Source organism: Olea europaea, chromosome 16 (genome assembly GCF_002742605.1).
Source record: "Olea europaea var. sylvestris chromosome 16, O_europaea_v1, whole genome shotgun sequence".
NCBI classification, from domain to species: domain Eukaryota; kingdom Viridiplantae; phylum Streptophyta; class Magnoliopsida; order Lamiales; family Oleaceae; genus Olea; species Olea europaea.
This window is the reverse complement of record NC_036252.1, coordinates 13,888,987-13,897,158: the sequence shown is the minus strand read 5'-3', so window position 1 is coordinate 13,897,158 and position 8,172 is coordinate 13,888,987.

Below are 8,172 nucleotides of genomic sequence, written 5' to 3'. Positions count from 1 at the left end.
AATTTGTTAATTGGGAGTTATAAGGACGAGTTAGTGTGTGATGTGGTGCCAATGCAAGTGGGACATATTTTATTGGGGCGACCATGGCAATACGATAGGAAGGCTATGCATAATGGGTACAAAAATCGATATAGTTTCATTAAGGATGGAATGCCCATTACTCTTGTGTCATTAATACCGGCGCAAGTATATGAGGACCAATTAAAATTGAGAAGTGAAGAAGAGAAAAGAGTAAAGGAGTTAGAAAAAACAAGGTGAGTTCTCACTACTCACGTCAAAGCAGATGACTTGGATTTGCAATGAGAGAACATTTTCCACACTCGATGCCATGTCAACAATACGGTATGTAGTGTTATAATTGATGGTGGTAGTTGCACTAATGTAGCTAGCATATCTCTTGTACAAAAATTGGGTTTAACATTGTTGAGACACTCGAGACTTTATAAATTGCAATGGTTGAATGAGAGTGGCGAGGTGAGGGTGAATCGAAGGGTGCTAATTAATTTGTCAATTGGGAGTTATAATGACGAGTTTGTTTGTGATGTGGTGCCAATGCAAGCGGGACATATTTTATTGGGGCGACCATGGCAATACGATAGGAAGGCTTTGCATAATGGGTACAAAAATCGATATAGTTTCATTAAGGATGGAATGCCCATTACTCTCGTGTCATTAATACCGGCGCAAGTATATGAGGACCAATTAAAATTGAGAAGTGAAGAAGAGAAAAGAGTAAAGGAGTTAGAAAAAATGAGAGCAAATAGTGAGTTGGAGAAAAAGAGAGAAAATGTTGAGATAGTCATTAGAGAGAAAAAGAGAGCAATCACAAGAGAGAAAAGAAAAAGAGTGCCCTGAGAGAAGAGAGAAAACACGAGCAAATTTCTTTGCAAAAGAGAGTGATTTGAGGAAGGCGGTAGTTGAGAGAAAAAAGATGATCTTGTTCGTCTATAAGGAGTCACTCTTCAATTTTGAGGAAACTAACCCACCCCTCCCTAGTTTGGCTAAGTCTTTGTTGCAGAAATTTGACGATGTATTTCCGGAGGATGCACCAAGTGGATTGAAGCCTATTCGAGGCATTGAACATCAAATTGACTTCATACCCGGAATTATCATTCCAAATCGACCATCTTGTCGAAGTAATCTCGAGTAGACTAAGGAGTTTCAAACGCAAGTGGAGAAGTTAATGAGCAAATGATATGTGAGGAAAGCATAAGTCCTTGTGCGGTACCGGTTTTGCTTGTGTCAAAAAAACGATGGAACATGGTGAATGTGCGTGTATTGTAGGGCTATCAACAACATAACGGTAAAGTATCGTCACCCTATACCTAGGTTAGATGACATGTTTGATGAATTACATGGTGCTTGCATATTTTCTAAAATTGATTTAAAAAGCGGGTATCATCAAATTCTTATGCGGGAAGATGATGAATGGAAAACGGCTTTTAAAACTAAATATGGTTTATATGAATGGTTGGTTATGTCGTTTGGACTCACAAATGCACCTAGCACTTTTATGCGTTTAATGAATCATTTTTTTACGTGCTTTTATAGAAAAAATCTGTTGTGGTTTATTTTGACAATATCTTAATCTATAGCAAAGACTTAGGAGAGCATTTAGAACATTTAAAGTGTGTCTTAATTGTTTTAAGGAAAGAACAACTCTATGCTAATATTAAGAAATGCACGTTTTGCATAGATAGAGTTATTTTTCTTAGTTTTGTGGTTAGTGCTAATGGGGTAGAAGTAGACGATGAAAAGATAAAAGCTATTAGAGATTGGCCGACTCCTAAAAGTATAACGGAAGTTAGGAGTTTTTATAGTTTGGCTAGTTTTTATAGGCGTTTTGTGAAGAATTTTGGCACTATCACCACACCACTTACAGAAGTAGTTAAAAAGAATGTAGGTTTTCATTCGGGTGATGAACATGAACTTGCATTTAATACTATTAAATGTAGATTGTGTGAAGCACCTATTTTGGCATTATCTAACTTTGATAAAACATTCGAGATTGAGTGTGATGCATCAGGAATAGAGATTGGAGAAGTTTTAATGCAGGATCGGGGGTCTATTGCATACTTTAGCGAGAAATTGAGTGGAGCTGCTTTAAATTATTCTACATATGACAAAGAACTTTATGCACTTGTTCGAACTTTGGAGACTTGGCAACATTATCTATGGTCGAAGGAGTTCGTAATACACACCGATCATAAGTCACTAAATCACTTGCGGGGAGAAGGTAAATTGAACAAGAGGCATGCACGGTGGATGAAATTCATTGAGACCTTTCCATACGTCATTCAGTATAAACAAGGTAAGGAAAATGTGGTAGCGGATGCTTTGTCACGAAGGTACGTATTGCTAACTACTATTGATTCTAAGTTACTTGAGTTTGAACATATTAAGAAATTGTATGAAAAAGATGTTAAATTTTCGGATATTTATTTGTCACGCATAAAAGGGGCGGTTGATAGGTACTTTAGGCATGAGGGGTATTTATTTCGGGAAAATATGTTATGTGTTCCTAATTGTTCTATTCGGGAGTTGTTTGTAAGGGAGGCACATAGTGGTGGATTGATGGGACGCGTTGGAGTTCAAAAGACTTTAGATGTATTGAAGGAGCATTTTTATTGGCCTAAGATGAAAAGTGATGTTGAGCAAATTTATAGTCGATGCATAGATTGTAAAAAGGCTAAATCTAAGGTTTTACCACAAGGTTTGTACACACCTTTACCTACGCCTAGTGAGCCTTGGGTTGATATCTCGATAAACTTTGTTTTAGATTTACCTAGAACTAAGCGAGGTCGGGATTCTATTTTTGTGGTTGTAGATAGGTTCAGCAAAATGGCACATTTTATATCATGTCACAAAACTGGCGATGCCACGAACATTACTGATTTATTCTTTAAAGAGATTGTGCGTTTACATGGGATTTTTGAAGTAAAGTGTCGGATCGGGATATTAAATTTTTGAGTCACTTTTGGAGAGTTTTGTGGGGTAAGTTAGGCACTAAGTTACTATTTTCCACAACTTGCCACCTACAAACGGATGGACAAATCGAGGTAGTGAATAGGACTATGACACAATTGTTATGCACAGTAATCAATAAAAATTTGAAGAGTTGGGAAGAGTGTCTACCATTTGTTGAATTTGCATACAATCGAGCTGTTCACTCTACTACGTCATATTCTCCATTTGAAATTGTATATAGTTTTAATCCACTAACTCCTTTGGATTTAATTCCTTTACCTGTGAATGAACGTGGTAGTTTAGATGGCAAAAAGAAGGCGGAATTGGTTAAGTCACTCCATGAAAAGGTAAAAGCGCAAATTGAAAACAAAAGTAAGTTGGTTGCGTCGTAGAAAAACAAAGGTAGAAAGCGCATGACATTCGAGACAAGAGATCGAGTTTGGGTGCACTTTAGGAAGGAGCGGTTTTTGGAGCGAACGAAATCCAAGTTGCAACCGAGGGGCGATGGTCCATTTCAAGTGATTGAAAAGATAAACGACAATGCTTACAAGTTGGACCTTCTAGGTGAGTACAATGTTTCAGCTACTTTTAATGTATCTGATCTCTCTCTGTTTGATGCAGGTTCAAATTCGAGGACGAATCCTTTTGAAGAGGAAAGGGATGATATGATCCAGGAGTCAAGCCCAACGAAGGCGAGCGCGAGACGAGACCCGTTGATAGTCGATGGCGGACCAATGATGCGATCAAGAGCAAAGCAAATGAAATAAGTGATGGGATTACTCGTTCAAGAAACCATTAATAGAACCATGATCGGGACTCAAAATGGAGCAACTTTCATGTACGGGTCGAATGCCGAATCAACTTGGATCAATTTGTTATCAAACGACGAAATCGGAGGCTGAAAACAAGCATGTGTGGCCGCACAGGCAAAACACCATGCGACTGCATGGAGGCTTACCGAAACTCAAGGAGCCAACCGGACTGAACCATGCGACCGCATGGAAATACACCATGCGGCCGCATAGGCCATTTTTTGGCGAATTTCCTATTTTTGGTATTTTTCCATATTTTGTTAGATTTTGATTTTTTTTCCATATTTTGGGGATTATGATCGACTTTTGCATGATTTTTATCTAGTTTTTAGGTTTAGTATAAATAGGAGTTTCCATTCAATTGTTAAAAAACCTTTAACATTTTTAATATTGAATTAAAGTGAGGCGTTTTGTCTTCTCTTCATCGTTTTTCATTGAACAACTTCGAACATATCAAGTGTTAACTTGTGGTGTTCAAACAACCGGATTTAATTCTTGGATTGCGTGATCAAGGGGTCTTTCAAGCGTCGTTCTTGTTAGGTTTTTGGTTCGACTTTCTTTTGAGTTAATCCTAAACTCTTGGATTAATTTGGCTTTCTTGGGTTCGTCAATCTCGTTGTAGGTTTCGTAGTCAACGTTGCTACGGGGTTCGCATCATTTTGGTAGTTTGGGCTACCAACTTTCAGGTCAGTATCTTCATACGGAACAATCATGTTTGAGATCATGAAGATAAAAATTTCAAACGGTGGGACAAATGCGTTTTTAAATTAAAATGATAATATATACCAATCCCCTCATTTACCTAGCTAGCCGATGGACCCTCCGATGGTCCAGACAAGCACCTTTTGGGTGGGTGACTTCTCTATCTAGAGTGACAGTTTATCTCTACAAATGGATTCATAATTATTATGTTTATAATCCATGAAGTAATAATGGTGCTTAAATGATATGTTATACATTTTAACCCCTAAAATCACACGTAGAAGAGAAGTTTAACAAAATTTGGCTTCTGCAAGCAACTTTCGAGAATTTCAGAGCCTAACTATTGAGAATGACAGTTCATTTGTTGACAGATGATTTTGTTACTATCAGAATGGACATTACATTTCACATTTTTATTGATTTTCCAAGACATGAAGGACCAATTTATGACAAACATGATACGTGTTATACTTGTAGCTTCCAATAGCACCACTTTTCATATACTCAGCCATAAATTTTATATATAAATGCAAAGACATTTTCAAGAATGAAAATAGAATTATCCAACACTTCAAATAACCCGGAATAATTATATAAAAACACATTTAACCGAGCTTATTTGTGCATGTTGACCAGAATATACCCAATTCAATCTTAACTCATTTTTCAAACTCAAAAATTAAACTCAAACTCAATTTGCCCAATAATGACCAATAACTATTATTTACATGAAGGAAAAATGAAAAATATAATTGTAAGAAATAAATTCATAGATAACTTACATAAATCAAAATTTAAACATTTTCATAGCACTATAAAAATAGACAACAACAAAAAAAGAGACATATTGTACTAATTCGGGACCAAAATTGTGAATAAAAAAAAAACCCTAAATTTAAAAAATCAGAAAAGAAGAGAGCAACAAATGCAAAAAGAAATAAAAAAATAAAACCTCAAGAGATTAATGGTGATTTTGTCAATGGTGGACCGATTAACGATCATTTGACTTCAAGCTTGGACAAAAATGGAGAATTTTACCGTCGTCAACGACCTTGAGTAAGAGAAAATTGAGCCGTTTAAATTTAAGGAGTGAGAGAGAATGAGAGGATTCTTATACATACATACATACATACAAGTATATGTATATATATGTGTGTGTGAGTGTGTGTGTGAGAGAGAGAGAGAGAGAGAGAGAGCATTTGATGTGATGTTTTAAAGCCTCTTGTACTATTTTTTCATCTAGTCAAATCAATTTTTAATGAAGGACATGTAGGATATTTGAATTATTTAGATGGGCAAAAATGTCTAAAATTTTCCAAAATTGACAATCTTGCAAAGACCTAAAAAATGTGACATTTTTATAAATGCAAAGCCAAAAATTGATTATTTTGGTAATTTCCACATAAATATATTTGCCTCCACCATGATCCAAAAAGATTTGCAGCTGTTAATGGAACGTCTATAATGGGACACTTCATCTAAATTAGTTATTTTTTTTCTACATATTATATTTATTGTATAAATATCTATAATCTTATACATAGTTTTTAAGTTTTATAAGCATTTTCATAAATTCTTGGAAAACCACAGCATGAGGCCATATTCGTGCCAATAGTGATCCCAGCAAGATTTTTCCCATCCTTGACGTTGAAAGGTGGGGCTGGAGGTGCTAATGATGGAGACTTTTCATCCATGCAGTGGAAGACGAAGCGTGTTGACGATTATTCTCAAGGACGCGCTTACCATTTTTCCTTCAACTGCCCAATTTAATTAACTCAGTACATTTATATGATGATCACATGTTCAATAAATGCTATCTTATTGAATTGCATTGATTATCTCTTATATCCATGTCCTTTTTTTATTAGTTGGCCACACTTTTTATATTTAAAAAAATGGGAGTTGTTTAATGTACAATGACTTTTTATAGTTTGTAATTGATTAAAGTTATAAATAAGTACTTATTTTAAATGTAAGCCAGATAAAATATGTAAATTTTTTTTTTCTTTTTTAAGTTATTTTGAAGCTTAAGCGAACATGTTGTAGTGTTGATTTGATACATCTTTATAAGATGAATTACATATGATTTTATGGAGTACATTGTACCTGCATGAATTGTTGCCACGACCCATATTAACCTTCATGAAAAGAAGAAATGATAATTTAGACTCACGACTGGATATAAGAAAAATTTTACTTTGCATTTAGTTTGAGTGGAAAATATGGTGTAAATGATTGTACAAACGTAGTGAAGGTAGACGTTTTTGACTTATTTGATAAATTGAATTAGACAGCACTTAACAAAATTAAATAAGAAATAATATGATAAAAGTTTATTGTTGTTGCATTCAGTCGTGTTCAATCCTGCATTCCAAACATATTGAGAGAAACAAATGGAAAGAACAAAATTTTCATTTACTTTTTCCTCTTTCTCAAGGAAATCCAGGATTCAGATGTGGATTGATTAGAAAATTTGTTGGTTTCAAATTTCAGCTGGATTTTATTTGCCTGAATCTTGTATCCTCCCTTATATAAAGGGTATAAGAAAAATCTTTCTGAATTGCTTCATAAATCATGTATCCAAGCTAATATCTCAATTATTTGCTTAAACTCATTTTTCTTTTAATCAAAATCCATTAACATATAGGTGGGAGTTTTTAGGCCACTGCCTACCCTAGAGGGGTGTTAGATATTTGAATTTTTCCATTTGTACAAAAGCAGAAGCAGGGTTCTGTTCACAAAATCCTGCCAGAAAACTCACAATGACGTGGAACCCATCTAAATATAAAATATTCAAAAAATAACCCACCCCTCTATTGTAAGGTGTCGATAGGGATTTTGTGAACCATTATCTGTACAGTTAGCTTTGTCCTAGATTTTCTTATCCATGTTTATTGATAGTAAAAATTAGTACGAAGAGGGAAATTTTGTTTTCTTGAAATTGTATTGGACACTTCGTCGGCAAGAGGATGGGGCAAAATAATTGGTACATTAGATTCTCTTCTTTTACCATGTGGGCTGTAACGAGAATGAAGAATTTTCACCTAAATCAACAGTGTCCAATGGTCATCTATGCACACCGACACGTTACTCGGCGATACTGACTTGGTCCAATCGAACATTAAGTTTAGTAGTTGTAGTAGCTACCAAGCATTAAATTACAGTGTTAAATTCCTAGAAATCCACATGCCCACATTTGGTTAATCATCTGATTTGATTATTAGATCGACTATCGTTGACGTTATTTTGTTTGCTTGGACTCGACTTTGTTCGACTTCATTTTAATTCGAAAAGGAAATCTGTAATATATGATTCTTATTGATAACTAACTTAAGTCGAAATTTTGCGCTGAATTTTTTCTTAGTACGAGACGGTCCACACCATGATGTTAAGAACTCCGCATTACGTTCAATATAAATAACTTTTATTTTCAAATATATTTAATATATCTAGAAAATATTACTTCATATACCATTAATATTACTCGTTTACTTTCAAGTTTGAGAACTTCGTATAGCCCTATTTTGGCTTTATTTTAATTTTAATGTGTTTTTCTATTTCTTCTTTTAAGCTGCACATTCTTTAATAAAAAAATATCGTGAGTAAGTTCAAACCTTTTCCTTCTTTCCTTTTTAACCATACATTCTTCAGAAAAAATCATCATTCTAATATATATATATATATATTCCCC